General features: G+C 42.3%; 1 protein-coding gene across 2 annotated transcripts in view; it reads right to left on the bottom strand.

Annotated features, from left to right (window-relative positions):
• RAB14 (RAB14, member RAS oncogene family) overlaps positions 1-18239 on the bottom strand; it is a 39759-nt gene extending 21520 nt beyond the window's left edge. The window contains exon 1 of one of the 2 annotated variants that reach the window (XM_038744651.1): positions 18054-18239. The gene's annotated coding sequence lies outside the window, so the exon portion shown is untranslated. Of the gene's footprint in view, positions 1-12673; positions 12694-18053 lie in introns of those variants that run through there. The other variant, XM_038744652.1, reaches the window with a different exon arrangement.
• Between the last annotated feature and the right edge of the window lie 2862 nt (positions 18240-21101).

The following is a 21101-nucleotide window of genomic DNA, read 5'->3' as shown; positions in this document are numbered from 1 at the left end:
TGAAAATTCCTTTCAACAGTGCTCTGAAGGAAGCTTTCCTAATTAGATAACCAAGAAGCATTTGCTTTCACTCTGACCATGCAGATCACATTACTGAATTTCCTTTTTACAATAATGGGAATTTTGGGGAAGTTTTATTCTTCCCAATAACAACTTGGGAGCCTGGACTAATCATTCATCCTTCTGGCTCAATTTCCTGTGCAGCTGAGAAATTTCTCCCCATCAGAGGCACATCCATCAAGTCATTTCTGAAATAAAAGTTTTATATAAATTTAATTCATACACTCATTCTCTTTCCCAAATAACTATTACTCGTCCCCCACGACGCCTTGATTTAATTGTATTTATTCACTCCTCTTTCTTCATTTTTCTTTTCCTTCTTATGCATAAGGAAAGGTTATTCTGTAGGTCTTTCTTCAGCCCGTAGTGCTCACCCTCTTAATTTCATCCCCTTGTATTCTCCCCTCCCTTTCCTGCTTTTTTACTCTTCTGCTGCAGTTAAATACACTAATTCATTTTAAAAGATAATTTTTCTATACTCAAGAAAGATTGTGGTTACTAACTTAATCAGCCTGAAGTTGAAATAGCTTGCAAACAACAATCATATTACAGAACATTCCCACTAATATTCATTTTGCTAATTCATAAATTTGTACTTTGCGGAGAAAAACTGCATTCCTCTTCAAAACGTTATTCATGAAAACTGAGATTACTGAGCTTAGGGTACTTTTGCAAAACATTCAAGATGCTGAATAGATTCTTAGACGCAATCAAGGGTATTCATTGAGCACCTACTGAATGCAAAGCACTATACTGAGCACCTCAGAAACTATAACAGGAACGAAACAAATGATCCCTGCCTACAAGAGCATAAAGTCTAATGGGGGAGATACATAATTTACCCAGAGTGGCAGTAGAAGGGAAGAACAAGTGTAAAACAGGTAGTTGAGCAAACATATTGTAATGAACTGTCAGAATAAATGAATGTACAACTAGGATGTCTAATGGGGGAGATACACAATTTACAGGGAGTGGCAGTAGGAGAAAGAACAAGTGCAAAACTGGTAGTTGAGGAAATATATCGTAATGAACTATCAGAGTAAATGAATATACAACTTGGATGTCCCACTAGCACCTCAAATTCAGCATGTCTAAAACAGAAGTCATCTTCCCACCCAAAACTTGCACCCCCATCTTTTTCATCACTGTAGATACCACTATCCTCCCTGCCTCACAAGCCCATAACCTTGCATTATCCTCAACTCATCTCTCTCTTTCAAGCCAGTCTGTCACCAAATCCTGTCAGTTTTCCACCTTCACAACACTGCTAAAATCTGCCATTTTCTCTCGATCCAAACTACCACCACATGATCCAAGCACTTAAAACATCCCGCCCTGACTACTGCATTAGCCTCCTTTCTGGCCTCCCTGCCTGCTGTCTCTTCCCACTCCAGTCTTTACTTCACCCTGCTGCACTGATCACTTTTCTAAGAAACCATTCAGTCCACATCTCCCCACTTAAGAACCTCCAGTGGTTGCTCATCCATCTCTGTACCTAACAGAAACTCCTTACCATCAGTTTTAAAGCAAACAGTTCACTCCCTTCACCTCGTTAATTTCCTACTACAACCCAATTTACTCCTCCAATACCAATCTTCATTGTATCTCAATCTTGTCTATCTCACCACCAACTCCCTTGCCCATGTCCTCCCTCTGGTCTGTATCTCCATCCCCCTTCATAGGAACACCACCAACTCAACTTCAAAGCCCTATTTAAAAAAAAAAAAATCGTGCCGTCTCCAACTAAGCTGTCTTTCATTTCCCTTACTTCCTCTCCCTTCTGGGTTGCCTATGTACTTGGATTTGTACCCTTTAAGCACCCTAAGGCCCAAAGCATTTGTGTACATATCCATAATTTATTTCAATCTGTCACCCCTTTGAGGCTGTAAACTCCTTGTGAGCAGGGAACATGTCTACCAACTCTTGTATTGTACTCTCCTAAGCACAGTAAGCACTCAATAAATTTGATTGATTGAATATACATACATAAATGCTAAGAATAGGTATAAATGCATAACAGCTAAAGGCGGCTGCTTGGCTTGTGGGGTTTTTTTAAAATATTTGTAAAGCGTTTACTATGTGCCAGGCACTCTACTATGGGCTGGGGTAAATAATAGTTAACTGGGTTAGACACAGTCCCAGTCCCCACACAGGTCTCAGTGTCTTAGTCCCCATTTTACAGATGAGGTAACTGAGAAACAGAGAACTGAACTGGCCAAAGTGACACAGCAAACAAGTGGAAGAGCCGGAATTGGAATCCACACCCTCTGACTCCCAGGAGTATGGACCTGCATATCAATTAATGGTTTAGTGGAAAGAGCATGGGCTTAGGGAGTCAGAGGTTGTGGGTTCTAATGCCTACTCCGCCACTCCAGCTATGTGACAACTTCTCTGGGCCTCAGTTACCTCATCTGTAAAATAGGGATTAAAACTGTGGGCCCCAACGTGGGACAACCTGATTACCATGTATCTACCCCAGTGCTTAGGACAGTGCTTGGCACTGTAAACGCTTAACAAATACTATTATTATTATTATTTGATAGTTTTGGTATGTTGGGAATTGAGAAGTGGTTCCCAATGAAAGATGAGAGTTCAGACGAGTTTTGAAGGTGGAGAGAGCTGCGGTGTGTTGGATGTTGGAAGGGAAGGAATCCTAGGACAGGGGACTAGTGTGAGCAAGAGGCTGGAGATGGGAAAGAAGGGTAAAGTTCGAAACAAGTATGGAATGAGCAAGAGTGTGAACTGGGTATTGTAAAGGTAGCTGATAAGTAGGATGGAGAAAACTGGTGGAGAGCCTTGAAGTCAACAGTAAGGAGTTTTTGTTTGATATGAATGGAGAACAGCAGCCATGGAGATTCTTGAGACGTGATCTGGGCAATAGCATGGAATACAGCCTGAAAGGAGGAGAAGCTTTAAGACTGGTGGGAAGAATGATTCAGTAGTAGTAATAATAATAATAACAACAACAGTCTGTCCACATGAAGCTCTCAGTCTAAGCAGGAAAGAGAATAGGTTTTGAATCTCCAATAGATGAGGAAACTGAGGCACAGAAAAGCCAAGTGCCTTGCCCAAAGTCACACAGTAGGCAGGTGGCAGAGCCAGGATTAAAAACACGGACCTCTGACTTCTTGAACAACACTCTTTCCATTACGCAGCGCTACTTCCAGATATAGCGTGGCTCAGTGGAAAAGAGCCCAGGCTTTGGAGTCAGAGGTCATGGGTTCAAATCCTGGCTCTGCCAACTGTCAGCTGAGTGACTTTGGGTAACTCACTTTACTTTTCTGTGCCTCAGTTTCCTCATCTGTAAAATGGGGATTGACTGTGAGCCCCCCGTGGGACAACCTGATCACCTTGTATCCCCCCAGCACTTAGAACACTGTTTTGCACATAGTAAGTGCTTAATAAATGCCATAATCATTATTGTTATTATTATTATTATACAGGAATGAACACGTGATCATTAAAATAATTTCACATGGAATAACTACTGCCTTATTTCCCCTTACCTTTCTCAGTTCTCTATATTTTATGATTTTCTAATTTTTTTTAATATGCCTAATATTTGAAAAAGTTTTGGAAAAATGGTTTAAAGCTTCAAATTTAAAATGACTAAACGCAGGTTGAAATCAGTAACGTGGAGTAACTGAATATGTTAAACTGAAATGCAGGTTTAAGCAATATAATCAGCAATATCTTACAGGAAATTAAGTTCAAAAGTACTGAGTCTTTCCTGAAATAGCCACAAAAATTATATTTATTGTTCATCAGTAGTCAAGAAATCCTATTTGAAACATTATCCTTGTTTAGAATGGTCTTAAAGCACTGGATCGGCAATCCTTATCACCCGAACCCAATAACACCCCACTGTAGAAGTGTATAGTTGGCTTTTAAGGCCTTCTAGCAGTAAACCCGGACTGTCAATTGGCTTGAGTAAGAATTCCATAGATTCTTCCCATATAATTTATGCTTTTCACATTGCTCTCAGTAATGCCAGCCCCAGACCATACAGGTGCTCTAAAAATACCTCATGCTGGTTCAAACATACAATGCATACACTCTGCAACACTACCAGTGTTAGACACTACAAAATTTAGCAATATTAGATGGCCTCATGAAAAATCCTCTCTATTTGCAAAGTTAGCAGAAATACATTTAAGAGTTCAGTTGAACACTTAGAATATCTGCTCTCACACAGGAAAGGTCACTGTTTTATTTCCTTAGATGAGATGTCTTTTCAAAGGGGAAATTTAAGTTCCACTTTAGGATAACAGTACTTTGCTCAGGTAAAGGGCATTAACTTTAGGAAAGCTGCGTGGCCTAGTGGAAAGAAAATGGGCCTGGAACTCAGAGGACCTGGGTTCTAATCCTGGTTCTGCCATTTGCCTGCTGTGATACCTTGGTAAAGTCACTTAACTTCTCTGTGCCTCAGTTTCCTCAACTGTTAGACGAGGGGTTCAATACCTGTTCTCCATCCTACTTAAATTGGGCACCCCAAAGTGGGAATGGGCCCACTCTGTATCTACCACAGCACTTAAAACTGTGCTTGGCGTATAGTAAATGCTTTGCAAATGCCATTTTAAAAAAAAAAACAATGGTACTTCTGTCTTTCCCTTTTAATTCCCTTACGATTCTATTTGCCTTGGAAAAAATTAACACATCCAGTTCTACAACACTGGAACATAGCACCCCAAATTAAAGAAAACAGGAAAACTCACAATGTGGTGCTCACCATGTCTGCTACTGTACATGTGCACAACTGTTTACACATTATACTCTAACCTGACATGCTTGCACCGTCAAAAGAATGTTCCCTAACTCGGCCATCATAGTCTACATCATAGTCTACTTATCAGCACCTCAAACTCAACGTGTCCTAAAATGAATTCCTCATCTTTCCTCACAAATCCCCTCCTCCAGCAAACTTTCCCAACACTGTTTACAACACCACAACTTTGGCCCTTTCACTGACTCTTCCTTCTCCTCTTTCAGTCACCACATTCGGTCTGCTGCCAAATCCTATCCATGCACGTTCCACAACATTTCCAGGATCCATTCCTTCCTCTCCATCCAAACGAACATTATGCTCGTCCAAACACTTGTCATATTCTGGCTGGACTCTCATCAGCCTCTTTGCTGACACCTCTGCCTCCCCACTCCAGTCACTTCACTGTTGCCCAGATTGCTTTTCCAAACACTGTCTTGCACATGTCTCCCCACTCCTCAGAAACCTCGAATGGTTCCCCATTCCTCTCTATAACAAGGAGGAACTCCTGACCCTTGACTTTCAGACACTCAATCAGTTCTCTCACATCTACTTATCCTCTCTCTCCCACACTCCAGCTTGCAAGTTTCATTCCTCTCCAGGCAAACTCTTCACTGTGCCTTGTTCTCATATCTTACCTTTGACCTCTTGCCACACCTTCCTTTTACCTAGAATTCCCCCCCCCCCCCTTCACATCTGACAGACCACAGTTTTCCCCATCTCCAAAGCCCTTCTGAAATCACATCTGCAGGATTAATCTCTCATTTCCGGATCCTATTTCCTCTCCTACTGTGATTTCAGCACTTTCTCACCTAAGCACTTAGGTAGTTAATGACTTGGTATGCTTTTATACTACATCCTTTCTCTCTATATCTTCATGCCAATTCATATATTTCTAGACCATAAGCTAGTGTGGGCAGGGAAAATGTCTACCAACTCTGCAGTACTCTCCCAAGCGCTTACTCTACACACAGTAACAGCACCCAGTGCTTAGAATACTGCTTCACACATAGTAAGCACTTAACAAATGCCATCATTACTATTACTCAATAAATGCCAATGATTGATTACACTCTATTGCTGCCCCCACCAGTAATCTATTTTTGTGTCTGTCTCTCCGGCTCCTTGAGGGCAGGAATCACACCTATGCTCTAGTGCATTCTACCAAGTGCTTAGGACCATGCTCTACACAGAGTAAGCCCTCAATAAATACCACTGACTAATTACTTGTACTAGCAGCAACCTATGTCTGCAGATCTGGGAGTGTACTTCTGAGGCTTGCCAAGCTTACCGCATTTGCTGAGAGCAGCTAGGAAATGTGACAGTGATGATGGCAAAAGGAGAGGCAACCAATACCAGCTTCCAGGTCTCGCCCCTACTAAGACAGCAGCCAAGGTAACAGCACAGATATTTATCTCATCCGCTGTAGCCGCCACCACTTTTGATTGCAAGCAGCCTGGTAGATAGAATTTACCTTCCCACAGTTTTATTTTACATCAGCGTCCCCCAGGCTTCCTGGCATCAAAAATGGTGATGATGGTGGCAGCAGAAATGACAGCTGTGTGAAAATCCAAGGAGAGAAAGGGGGAAGGGATGTAAAGGGGGGGGGGGATCTGGGGAGTACTTAAGAGCTGGAGGACTGATTAGGAGACATGAAGTGAGACATGAAGTGAGAAAGCAAAATATGTCTGGGGAGCATCAGGGGAGAGAAGTTGGATGAATCCCAGCAGGAAGGAAAGGTATAGGGGACCTGTTAGGAAGAGGTAAAGAGCCAAGGGAGAGGAAAAAGAATGGGGAAATGGAAGGGAGAAAGGGCAGTACCGGGGTCAGGCGCTGGAGATACAGATAAGAGGAAGAGAGACCAGATGATGAAGGAGTAAGGGAAGAGACAAATGGGTATATGGGAAGGGAAATGGAAAAAGGAGCAAGAAAGAAAACAGGCTAACAAAAAATTTCCATTATTATAATGTTCTCTATGGGTCTCCACTAATAATTGTTACTATTGAAAATAATGGGCCCTTTTGTGCTTCTGCAAAAGGACAAAATCAGAGCAGCATAAATCTTCAGAGTAGTCTTCATATGCTTATGCTGGGAGAAAAGGCTGGATAGAGTGGCTTGCTGCCTGCCCCCCTTGCATTCTGAACAGGGAATTATACCCTCTCTGCATCTGTTGACCATCAACACAGTATCACTTCTCCCTTCTGCTTTACCTAGGAACTTGCATTCATAACCCCTAGCACAGATACTCACCCCACCCCCCACAGAAGGAAATGCATATCCTTCTTCTCTGAGGCTTCCCCTCCTTGTAATGTATTTTACTGTCTGTCTCCCCCACTAGGTTGTAAGATCCTCATGGGCAGGGACTGTGTCTACCAATACTTACTCTCCCAAGCCCTGCACAAAGTAAAGGCCCAATAAATATCACTGATGGACTGATCTGGGGACAGGGTCAGGAGAGCTGAGTTTTAACAGCTTTGCCCCCAGCCCAGCGGGACCCTAGATTGCTCTTTGGTCACCCACTCTGTTGATTTCCCCTTCTCCCTCTTCCGTCTATCACCTACACCTATGGACTGTACCCTTTAACACCTTGATATTCACCCCACAACATTTATGTACATATCTATAACAGTTTTTCTTATTGTCTGTCTCCCACTCTAGACTGTAAGCATCTAGCGGACATGTCTACCAATTCTGTTATACTGTACTTTCCCGAGTGCTTAGAACAGTGTTCTGTGCACAGGAAGCACTCAAATGCCACTGATTGACTGATAAACTGACCGTTGAGGGCAGGAGCAAACAGGACCTGATGAATCTGAGCAACAAGGGAGTCCGGGCTCTGGAGACAGAATCGAGAGGGAAGCATTTCCTCCCCACTCCCCTTCCTTAAAGGATTCCAGTGGGTGGCTGGTTTGGAGGGTGTTAAAGGAGGGGATAAGGGACTCCAGGGAGTCTTTCCAGCAATCCCAAGTGCCCAGCTTGATCCAAGTAAGCCATCCTTCAAGACAAGTCCCAAGGCATCCTGTGATAACAAACAGGGGACCTGGGAGCTCCAGCTGGGCTGGTAGGAACACTCAGCTTCCAATTGTCTCTATTAAAGCAGACGTGGAGTTGAGTGGTCCTGCTGGCCCACCAAATCCTCCCTTTGAAGTAAGCATATGCTTGCTTCAGTGGCAAAATCAGGGTGTGAAGATGCAGAGCTTGGTTGCACCCCTTTAAAACAACCTGCAGAATGAATTTACTGCGGTCAGCTTACAAAAATTTCACCTCTATGATGCTAAACCTGCTCATCATCATGATTATTATCGAGGTATCTGTTAAGCACTTACTACGTGCCAGGCACTGTCCTAAGCGCTGGGGTGGTTACAAGCAGTCGGGTTGTATCCACCCTGTTCCACGTGAGGCTCACAGTTTCAACTCCCACTTTACAGATGAGGTAACTGAGGCACAGAGAAGTGACTTCCCCAATGGGCGGAGCTGAGATTAGAACCCAAGACCTTCTGTCTCCCAGGCCTGTGCTCTGTTCACTATGCCATGCTGCTATCATGAGACCATCTGATTTTATTTCTATTTTTAATGATATTATCACTTGCTTTCAGTAGGATTCTGTTTAGGATCTTGGGCCTACCAAGAACTGCTACAGTATTTATGGCTTTGTCCTGGAACATAGGAGTGTTACTGTAGAACTTTTAAAGATTGGATTGCAGGAACAACAAAAATAGAGAAACCACTAAATAAGTAATGGGAGTTTTAATTTTCTGCAACTCTTCTGAAATACATCACCAGAGCTAGTCTAATATTAAACGATTAAATCTACCAAGCTTCCTCTTCAAATAATTGTTCTTCATATTTTTGCAACTGAACACTAAATGTTTCTTCCCAAAGGACACTGAACCAAAAATAAATCTGAGGCAAGATCAGATGCTCTTCTGGGTACCACCGCGTAAAACAGCATCATATTAGTCACAGGTGAAATTTTAAATGACTTAAATGAATGAAATCTGTCAGGAAGATACATGATAAAGCTCCAGTATGTAACAGTCAACTTTGCATTCAGGAAAACCACATTTGTAAATAGGTCTCATTACTAAGATGTATGTATGTTTAGAGTTTGTCTGAGGTGAGTCTCACGGATAAAAAACATATTTTACCAACTCCTTTGCTCTTGGATTGGGTCATTAAAGATGCCAAATGTTTGCAGTTAACTATTATCATTCAATAAATGAACTGAAAAGGGTAGGAGAGAAAAAGTGCATTACTTATGTTTACTAGTAGAGGAAACTAAGAATACAAGAGACTAAAAGTCAACATAAAATAAATACCTCCTCAGATGGAGTTTAAAATACTCTAACCACCTAAAACAACAGTTTTCCTTCACATACAGTAATTTCTGATCAACAAATTGCAATACCTGTTGGGTATGAAACATTGTGAAATGTGATAAATGTTCTAATCCAAAGTTCATTCAACACAAGGAACTAGTCCTAATGTATAGTATAAATGACGTTTAAAATGAGTCTTTCCTGCTAAATTAAATCAAAGTGATTACAAAGTGTTGATCCTCCTTGGTATTAAAGGTTTAGCAATATATTTCACTCCCCCTACTTCAAGGCAGTTACTGGCAATGTCTGACAATGGTATTTACAAAGTAGGTAACACTTTTTCTAAGGTCTTTTTCCCTTATCTGTCAGGTTGGAAAGGCGACAAATAGGAAGAAAAAATATTAGGGGCTTTGCTCTTAACTGTACTAATCAGAGCCTTCTAGATATAGTAATGGCAATGGAATTTTTTATTTATTGAGGGTTTGATTGTGCTGAGTGCTGTACTATGCACTGGATATAGTGTGAAATGTTTGATGAATGTCAGAATCTGTCTTAAAGCTGCTACTCATCCAACAATATTTTACGCATTTTTCCTCATTTACAAAGTTTCTTGGAAATGTTGAAATTAAATTAGAACCCCATGCGGTTCAAATTACCCGTGGTGATTTACACACTAAATTATGATTCTTGATTTCCTCTTGCTTGCCAAAATCTTATCAAAGCGGAGCATCTAAACATGAGGTGAAACTGTCAAAATAGCCACAAGAAACCAACTTAACCCTTCCGGCTGACAGAAACCAGAGAATTTTCCTTTTTTAAAATCACCACGTGCCATCTTGAGTATGCCATTGTACCGTACTCTCCCAAGCACTTAGTACAGTGCTCAGCACACAGTAAGCGCTCCATACGATTCTACGGTGCCAAACGGAGCCTCGTGGGAGAAGTCACCGAACAACAACAAAGAAATCCAACATCACAGCCCTCCCTGGCATAAGAAAAAAAGGGTGCACTACCCGAATCCACGAGGGCGTACAATCCAACAGGCCGGGCGCTCTAAGGGATGCTGTCTGTAATGGGGTAAGGATGTTGCCTTTTCTGTTTGGAAAGAAAAAGCCCGTGTTCCCGGTTTCGCGTCTGGAATGAAGGCTTGGAGCAGGGCGTGGAGGGAGGGAGGGAGGAAGGGATGGCTCCGGGGAGATGAGCCATCTCTGACTCTGAAACTCTCCAGTGGGTGCTGGTGTGGGTGGGTGGGGGGAGAGGGAAGCAAGAGAGGAAGCCACCCTTAATAATAATAATGATATTCATTCATTCAGTCGTAGTTACTGAGCGTTTACTATGTGCAGAGCACTGTACTAAGCTCTTGGAAAGTACAATTCGGCAACAGAGACAATCCTTACCCAACAACGGGCTCACAATCTAGAAGAGGGAGACAGGCAACGGAACAGAACAAGCAGACAGGCGTCAGTACCATCAAAATAAATGGAATTATAGATATAGACACATCATTAATAGAATTAGAAATATGTATATATAGATATACCCAAGTGCTGTGGGGAGGGGGGAGGGCGGCGATGGGGAGGGGAGGAGGAGCTGAGGAAAAGGGCGGGGGGGCTCAGCCTGGGAAGGCCTCCTGGAGGAGGTGAGCTCTCAGTAGGGCTTTGAAGGGAGGAAGAGAGCTGGTTTGGTGGATGTGTGGAGGGAGGGCATTCACCGTGGCTCACTGGAAAGAGCCTGGGCTTGAGAGTCAGAGGTCATGGGTTCTAATCCCAGCGCTGCCACTGGTCAGCTGTGTGACTTCGGGCAAGTGACTCGACTTCTCTAGGCCTCAGTTACCTCATCTGTAAAATGAGGACTAAAACTGTGAGCTCTACGTGGGACAACCTGATCACCCTTAAGCTTAGAGTGGTGCTTGGCACATAGTAAGCGCTTAACAAATGCCATCGCCATCATGATTATTAGGACGTGGGCCAGGGGTCGATGGCGGGACTATAATAACAACAGAAACGATGGTCATTCATTCAATCATATTTGAGCGCTTACTGTGTGCAGAGCACTGTACTAAGCGCTTGGGAAGGACAAGTTGACAACATGTAGAGACGGTCCCTACCCAACAACGGGCTCACAGTCTAAAAGGGGGGGGGGGGACGACAGACAACAAAACATGTGGACAGGTGCGAGCGCTTGCTTTGTGCCAAGCACTGTTCTAAGCACTGGGATGGATTTTGTTTTGTTGTCTGTCTCTCCCTTCTAGACCATGAGCCCGTTGTTGGGTAGGGACCGTCTCTACATTCATTCATTCAATCGTATTTATTGAGCGCTTACTGTGTGCAGAGCACTGTACTAAGCGCTTGGGAAGGACAAGTTGGCAACATATAGAGACGGTCCCTACCCAAAAGCAGGCTCACAGTCTAGAAGGGGGAGACGGACAACAAAACATATTAACAAAATAAAATGAACAGAATAGTAAATATGTACAAGTAAAATAGAGTAATAAATATGTACAAACATATATACAGGTGCTGTGGGGAGGGGAAGGAGGTAAGGCAGGGGGGGATGGGGAGGAGGGGGAGAGGAAGGAGGCTTACTGTGTGCTGAGCACTGGACTGTGACACCGCTGTTGGGTAGGGACCGTCTCCATACGTTGCCAACTTGTACTTCCCAAGCGCTTAGTACAGTGCTCTGCACACAGTCAGCGCTCAATAAATACGACTGAATGAATGAATGGACTAAGCGCTTGGGAAGTACAAGTCGGCAACATATAGAGACGGTCCCTACCCAACAACGGGCTCACGGACTAGAAGGGAGAGACATGTTGCCGACTTCATCATCAATCGTATTTATTGAGCGCTTACTATGTGCAGAGCACTGTACTAAGCGCTTGGGAAGTACAAATTGGCAACATATAGAGACAGTCCCTACCCAACATTGGGCTCACAGTCTAAAAGGGGGAGACAGAGAACAAAACCAAACATACTAACAAAATAAAATAAATACTAACTTGGACTTCCCAAGAGCTCAGTCCAGTGCTCTGCACACAGAAGGTGCTCAATAAATACGACTGAATACAAGGTAGTGGGGTGGGTAGAGCCTGGCACTCCCCCATCTCCATGGGCAATGGCAAGGGAAGGAGAGGCCGAAAAAACATCCCTCCCGACTGGAGGCAGGGCGGTCATTCATTCATTCATTCAATCATATTTACTGAGCGCTTACCGTGTGCAGAGCACTGGACTAAGCGCTGGGGAAGTCCAAGGTGGCAACATATAGAGACAGTCCCTACCCAACAGTGGGCTCACAGTCTAGAAGCTGACAAGTGGCGGTAAATAATAATGATGGGATTTGTTAAGCGCTTAGTATGTGCAAAGCACTGTTCTAAGCGCCGGGGAGGTTACAAGGTGATCAGGTTGTCCCACGGGGGGGGCTCACAGTTTTAATCCCCATTTTACAGATGAGGGAACTGAGGCACAAAGAAGTGAACGGGGACTAGGGCAGTAGATTCAGGGCATTTGGTCCGAATTTGGGCAGAGATTTTTACCGTTTATCACCCTGATGGAAGAGTCACCCCTGGATTCAGGTTTCGCCTTTTCCCAGGCTCTCAGCTGGAAACTGAGGAAAGGTATTTAAAAATATCTCAATTAGGGATTAAGCAATCACCTGTACTGATCCCAGTCTTTTAGACTATGAGCCCGCTGTGGGGCAGGGACCGTCTCTAGATGTTGCCAACTTGGACTTGCCAAGCGCTTAGTACAGTGCTCTGCACACAGTAAGCGCTCAATAAATACGATTGATTGATTGATTGATGTGTGCCGAGCACTGTACTAAGTGGTTGGGTGGGTAAAAACGTATTTATTTTAGTTTGTTAATGCGTTTTGTTCTGTTCTCTGTCTCCCCCTTCTTACACTGTGGGGCAGGGACCGTCTCTAGATGTAGCCAACTTGGACTTGCCAAGCGCTTAGTACAGTGCTCTGCAATCAATCGTATTTATTGAGCGCTTACTGTGTGCAGAGTACTGTACTAAGCACTTGGAAAGTACAAGCTGGCAACACATAGAGACAGTGTCTACCCAACAGTGGGCTCACAGTCTAAAAGGGGGAGACAGAGAACAAAACAAAACATACTAACAAAATAAAATAAATAGAATAGATATGTACAAGTAAAATAAAGAGTAACAAATATGTACAAACATATATACATCAATCAATCAATCGTATTTATTGAGCGCTTACTGTGTGCAGAGCACTGGACTAAACGCTTGGGAAGTACAAGTTGGCAACACAGAGACAGTCCCTACCCAACAGTGGGCTCACAGTCTAGAAGGCAGAGACAGAGAACAAAACCAAACATACTAACAAAATAAAATAAATAGAACAGATATGTACAAGTAAAATAAATAAATAAATAAAGAGTAATAAGTATGTACAAACATATATACATCAATCAATCAATCAATCAATCGTATTTATTGAGCGCTTACTGTGTGCAAAGCACTGGACTAAACGCTTGGGAAGTACAAGTTGGCAACACTACCCAACAGTGGGCTCACAGTCTAGAAGGGGGAGACAGAGAACAAAACCAAACATACTAACAAAATAAAATAGAACAGATATGTAGAAGTAAAATAAATAAATACAGAGTAATAAATATGTACAAACATAAACAATCAATCGTATTTATTGAGCGCTTACTGTTACGTCAATCAATCATATTTACAAGTTGGCAACACAGAGACAGTCCCTACCCAACAGTGGGCTCACAGTCTAGAAGGGGGAGACAGAGAACAAAACCAAACATACTAACAAAATAAAATAAATAGAATAGATATGTACAAGTAAAATAAATAAGAGTAATAAATATGTACAAACATATATACATCAATCAATCAATCGTATTTACAAGTTGGCAACACAGGGACAGTCCCTACCCAACAGTGGGCTCACAGTCTAGAAGGGGGAGACAGAGAACAAAACCAAACATACTAACAAAATAAAATAAATAGAATAGATATGTACAAGTAAAATGAATAAAGAGTAATAAATATGTACAAACATATATACATCAATCAATCAATCAATCGTATTTATTGAGCGCTTACAGTGTGCAGAGCACTGGACTAAGCACTTGGGAAGTACAAATTGGCAACCTATAGAGACAGTCCCTACCCAACAGTGGGCTCACAGTCTAGAAGGGGGAGACAGAGAACAAAACCAAACATAGTAACAAAATAAAATAAATAGAACAGATATGTACAAGTAAAATAAAGAGTAATAAATATGTACAAACATATATACATCAATCAATCAATCGTATTTATTGAGTGCTTACTGTGTGCAGAGCACTGGACTAACCGCTTGGGAAGTACAAGTTGGCAACACATAGAGACAGTCCCTACCCAACAGTGGGCTCACAGTCTAGAAGGGGGAGACAGAGAACAAAACCAAACATACGAACAAAATAAAATAAATAGAACAGACATGTACAAGTAAAATAAATAAATAAAGAGTAATAAATACGTACAAACATATACATCAATCAATCGTATTTATTGAGCGCTTACTGTGTGCAGAGCACTGTACTAAGCGCTTGGGAAGTAAAAGTTGGCAACACATAGAGACAGTCACTACCCAACAGTGGGCTCACAGTCTAAAAGGGGGAGACAGAGAACAGAACCAAACATACTAACAAAATAAAATAAATAGAACAGATATGTACAAGTAAAATAAATAAATAAATAAAGAGTAATAACTATGTACAAACATATATACATCAATCAATCAATCAATCGTATTTACAAGTTGGCAACACAGAGACAGTCCCTACCCAACAGTGGGCTCACAGTCTAAAAGGGGGAGACAGAGAACAGAACCAAACATACTAACAAAATAAAATAAATAGAACAGATATGTACAAGTAAAATAAATAAATAAATAAAGAGTAATAACTATGTACAAACATATATACATCAATCAATCAATCAATCGTATTTACAAGTTGGCAACACAGAGACAGTCCCTACCCAACAGTGGGCTCACAGTCTAGAAGGGGGAGACAGAGAACAAAACCAAACATACTAACAAAATAAAATAAATAGAATAGATAGGTACAAGTAAAATAAATAAATAAAGAGTAATAAATATGTACAAACATATATACATCAATCAATCAATCAATCGTATTTACAAGTTGGCAACACAGAGACAGTCCCTACCCAACAGTGGGCTCACAGTCTAGAAGGGGGAGACAGAGAACAAAACCAAACATACTAACAAAATAAAATAAATAGAATAGATAGGTACAAGTAAAATAAATAAATAAAGAGTAATAAATATGTAGAAACATATATACATCAATCAATCAATCAATCGTACTTACAAGTTGGCAACACAGGGACAGTCCCTACCCAACAGTGGGCTCACAGTCTAGAAGGGGGAGACAGAGAACAGAACCAAACATCCTAACAAAATAAAATAAATAGAATAGATATGTACAAGTAAAATAAATAAAGAGTAATAAATATGTACAAACATATATACATCAATCAATCAATCAATGGTATTTACAAATTGGCAACACAGAGACAGTCCCTACATAACAGTGGCCTCACAGTCTAGAAGGGGGAGACAGAGAACAAAACCAAACATACTAACAAAATAAAATAAATAGAATAGACATGTACAAGTAAAATAAATAAATAAAGAGTAATAAATATGTACAAACATATATACATCAATCAATCAATCGTATTCATTGAGCGCTTACTGTGTGCAGAGCACTGTACTAAGCGCTTGGGAAGTCCAAGTTGGCAACACATAGAGACGGTCCCTACCCAACAGTGGGCTCACAGTCTAAAAGGGGGAGACAGAGAACAGAACCAAACATACTAACAAAATAAAATAAATAGAATAGATAGGTACAAGTAAAATAAATAAATAAAGAGTAATAAATATGTACAAACATATATACATCAATCAATCAATCAATCGTACTTACAAGTTGGCAACACAGGGACAGTCCCTACCCAACAGTGGGCTCGCAGTCTAGAAGGGGGAGACAGAGAACAAAACCAAACATACCAACAAAATAAAATAAATAGAATAGATATGTACAAGTAAAATAAATAAATAGAGCAATAAATATGTACGAACATATATACATCAATCAATCAATCAATCGTATTTATTGAGCGCTTACTGTGTGCAGAGCATTGTACTAAGCGCTTGGGAAGTACAAGTTGGCAACATGTAGAGACGGTCCCTACCCAACAGTGGGCTCACAGTCTAAAAGGGGGAGACAGAAAACAGAACCAAACATACTAACAAAATAAAATAAATAGAACAGATATGTACAAGTAAAATAAATAAATAAAGAGTAATAAATATGTACAAACATATACACATCAATCAATCAATCGTATTTACAAGTTGGCAACACACAGAGACGGTCCCTACCCAACAGTGGGCTCACAGTCTAGATGGGGGAGACAGAGAACAAAACCAAACATACTAACAAAATAAAATAAATAGAATAGATATGTACAAGTAAAATAAATGAATAAAGAGTAATAAATATGTACAAACATATATACATCAATCAATCGTATTTATTGAGCGCTTACTGTGTGCAGAGCACTGGACTAAGCGCTTGGGAAGTACAAGTTGGCCACACATAGAGACAGTCCGTACCCAACAGTGGGCTCACAGTCTAAAAGGGGGAGACAGAGAACAAAACTAAACATACTAACAAAATAAAATAGAATAGATATGTACAAGCAAAATAAATAAATAAAGAGTAATAAATATGTACAAACATATATACATCAATCAATCAATCAATGGTATTTACAAATTGGCAACACAGAGACAGTCCCTACCTAACAGTGGACTCACAATCTAAAAGGGGGAGACAGAGAACAGAACCAAACATACTAACAAAATAAAAAATAGAACAGATATGTACAAGCAAAATAAATGAATAAAGAGTAATAAACATGTACAAACATATATACATCAATCAATCAATGGTATTTACAAATTGGCAACACAGACACAGTCCCTACCTAACAGTGGGCTCACAATCTAAAAGGGGGAGACAGAGAACAGAACCAAACATACTAACAAAATAAAAAATAGAATAGATATGTACAAGCAAAATAAATGAATAAAGAGTAATAAACATGTACAAACATATATACATCAATCAATCAATCAATGGTATTTACAAATTGGCAACACAGAGACAGTCCCTACCTAACAGTGGGCTCACAGTCTAGAAGGGGGAAACAGAGAACAAAACCAAACATGCTAACAAAATAAAATAGAATAGATATGTACAAGTAAAATAAATAGAGTAATAAATATGTACAAACATATATACATCAATCAATCAATTGTATTTATTGAGCGCTTACTGTGTGCAGAGCACCGGACTAAGCGCTTGGGAAGTCCAAGTTGGCAACACATAGGGACAGTCCCTACCCAACAGTGGGCTCACAGTCTAAAAGGGGGAGACAGAGAACAAAACCAAACATACTAACAAAATAAAATAAATAGAATAGATATGTACGAGTAAAATAGAGTAATAAATACGTGCAAACACATATACAGGTGCTGTGGGGAAGGGAAGGAGGTAAGATGAGGGGGAGAGGAAGGCCTGCTGGAGGTGGTGTCTCAGTAGGGCCTTGAAGGGAGGAAGAGAGCCAGCTTGGAGGATGGGCAGAGGGAGGGCATGTTGCCAAGCGCTTAGTACAGTGGTCTGCACACAGTAAGCGCTCACTACATAGGACCGAATGGATGAATGAATGGCCCCGATGCTCGCTGCAGGCCCGGGCCCCGGGGGACTGCGCCATGGCCTCGCTGCCCGGGAAGGGAAGGAAGCCACGAGGGGTGGGAGGGGAAGAAGAAGGCCGAGGCCGGGGTTACCTGAGGGGTTGCTGGGGGCTGGGCAGCTTTCCGAAGGGGGCGTGAGGCGGCAAGGGGAAGATGGCGGGCACCGGGACGGGCCGGGGACGGTCGGCGGGCTCGGCCCCGCGGCGAGGCGGCTCCCTCACGGTTCTCCTCAGGATCGTCCAAGATGGCGGCGCCACCGCCTGCACAGGGTTTCCTGTCACCCTCGCAATGGGCCGGACCACAAAAGAAGCTTGGGGGGGGTGCGCGCGCAGCCTCCCGGCCGGCCACGCCCCCAGGCCCGCGCGGCTCCGCGCGCATGCGCCGGCTCCGCCTCGCTCGCGCGATCGTCTGCCTTCGTCTCCCTCAGCGCGGGGGGAAAGGACGCAACGCGCAGGCGCAAAGGCGCGCGCTCCCCCCCCCCACGAGGCCTACCTCAGGAGTTATTCATTCATTCATTCAATCGTCTTTATTAATAATAATAATAGTAATAATGGCATTTATTAAGCGCTTACTATGTGCCAAGCACTATTCTAAGCGCTGGGGGAGATACAAGGCGATCAGGTTGTCCCACGTGGGGCTCACAGTCCTCATCCCCATTTTACAGATGAGGGAACTGAGGCCCGGAGACGTGAAGTGACTTGCCCAGAGTCACACAGCTGACAAGTGGTGGAGCCGGGATTTGAACCCAGGACCTCTGACTCCAAAGCCCGGGCTTTTTCCACGGAGCCACGCTGCTTTATTGAGCGCTCACTGTTTATTCATTCATTCGTGTTTATTGAGCGCTCACTGCGTGCAGAGCACTGTACTAAGCGCTTGGGAAGGACAAGTTGGTGACATTTAGAGACGGTCCCTACCCAACAATCAATCAATCGTATTTATTGAGCGCTTACTGTGTGCAGAGCACTGTACTAAGCGCCTGGAAGTACAAGTTGGTAACATTTAGAGACGGTCCCTACCCAACAATCAATCGATCAATTGTATTTATTGAGCGCTTACTGCGTGCAGAGCACTGTACTAAGCGCTTGGGAAGTCCAAGTTGGTGACATTTAGAGACGGTCCCTACCCAATCAATCGATCAATCAATCGTATTTATTGAGCGCTTACTGTGTGCAGAGCACTGTACTAAGCGCTTGGGAAGTCCAAGTTGGTAACATTTAGAGATGGTCCCTACCCAACAATCAATCAATCAATCAATCGTATTTATTGAGCGCTTACTGTGTGCAGAGCACTGTACTAAGCGCTTGGGAAGTCCAAGTTGGTAACATTTAGAGACGGTCCCTACCCAACAATCAATCAATCAATCAATCGTATTTATTGAGCGCTTACTGTGTGCAGAGCACTGTACTAAGCGCTTGGGAAGTCCAAGTTGGTAACATTCAGAGCCGGTCCCTACCCAACAATCAATCAATCAATCGTATTTATTGAGCGCTTACTGCGTGAAGAGCACTGTACTAAGCACTTGGGATGTACAAGTTGGTAACATTCAGAGACGGTCCCTACCCAACAATCAATCAATCAATCAATCAATCGTATTTATTGAGCACTTACTGTGTGCAGAGCACTGTACTAAGCACCTGGAAGTACAAGTTGGTAACATTTAGAGATGGTCCCTACCCAACAATCAATCAATCATTCAATCGTATTTATTGAGCGCTTACTGTGTGCAGAGCACTGTACTAAGCGCTTGGGAAGTCCAAGTTGGTAACATTCAGAGACGGTCCCTACCCAACAATCAATCAATCAATCAATTGTATTTATTGAGCGCTTACTGTGTGCAGAGCACTGTACTAAGCACTTGGGAAGTCCAAGTTGGTAACATTCAGAGACGGTCCCTACCCAACAATCAATCAATCAATCAATTGTATTTATTGAGCGCTTACTGTGTGCAGAGCACTGTACTAAGCACTTGGGAAGTCCAAGTTGGTAACATTCAGAGACGGTCCCTACCCAACAATCAATCAATCAATCAATCGTATTTATTGAGCGCTTACTGTGTGCAGAGCACGGTACTAAGCGCTTGGGATGTACAAGTTGGTAACATTTAGAGATGGTCCCTATCCAACAAAGGGCTGTGTGCAGAGCACTGCACTAAGCGCTTGGTAAGTACAAGTTGGTAACATTTAGAGACGGTGCCTAGCCAACAATCAATCAATCAATCAATCGTATTTATTGAGCGCTTACTGCTTGCAGAGTACTGTACTAAGCGCTTGGGAAGTACAAGTTGGTAACATTTAGAGACAGTCCCTACCCAACAATCAATCAATCATTCAATCATATATATTGAGCGCTTACCGTGTGCAGAGCACTGTACTAAGCGCTTGGGATGTACAAGTTGGTAACATTTAGAGACGGTCCCTACCCAACGATCAATCAATCATTCAGTCGTATTTATTGAGCGCTTACTGTGTGCAGAGCACTGTACTAAGCGCTTGGGATGTACAAGTTGGTAACATTTAGAGACGGTCCCTACCCAACAGTCAGTCAATCAATCATTCAGTCGTATTTATTGAGCGCTTACTGCGTGCAGAGCACTGTACTAAGCGCTTGGGAAGTACAAGTTGGCAACATATAGAGACAGTCCCTACCCAACAAAGGGCTATGTGCAGAGCACTGTACTAAGCACTTGGGATGTACAAGTTGGTAACATATAGAGACGGTCCCTACCCAACAGCGGGCTGTGTACCTATTTATTACTCCATTTATTTTATTTGTGCACATTTATTCTATTTACTCCATTTATTTTATTTGTGCACATTTATTCTATTTATTTTATTCTGTTAATATGTTTTGTTTTGTTCTCTGTCTCCCCCTTCTCGACTGTGAGGCCACTGTTGGGTAGGGACCGTCTCTCTATGTTGCCAACTTGTACTTCCCAAGCGCTTAGTACAGTGCTCTGCACACAGTAAGCGCTCAATAAATACAATTGAATGAATGAATGAAAACTGAAAGCTCCCTTCCTCCAGGAGGCCTTCCCAGACTGAGCCCCCTTTTTCCCCTCCTCCTCCCCATCCCCCTCACCCTACCTCCTTCCCCTCCCCACAGCACCTGTATATATGTTTGTGCAGATTTATTACTGTACTT

The sequence above is a fragment of the Tachyglossus aculeatus genome, chromosome 4 (genome assembly GCF_015852505.1).
Source record: "Tachyglossus aculeatus isolate mTacAcu1 chromosome 4, mTacAcu1.pri, whole genome shotgun sequence".
Lineage (NCBI taxonomy): Eukaryota > Metazoa > Chordata > Mammalia > Monotremata > Tachyglossidae > Tachyglossus > Tachyglossus aculeatus.
Note: the sequence above shows the minus strand (reverse complement) of the source record. Positions and strands in the feature narration are given on the sequence as shown.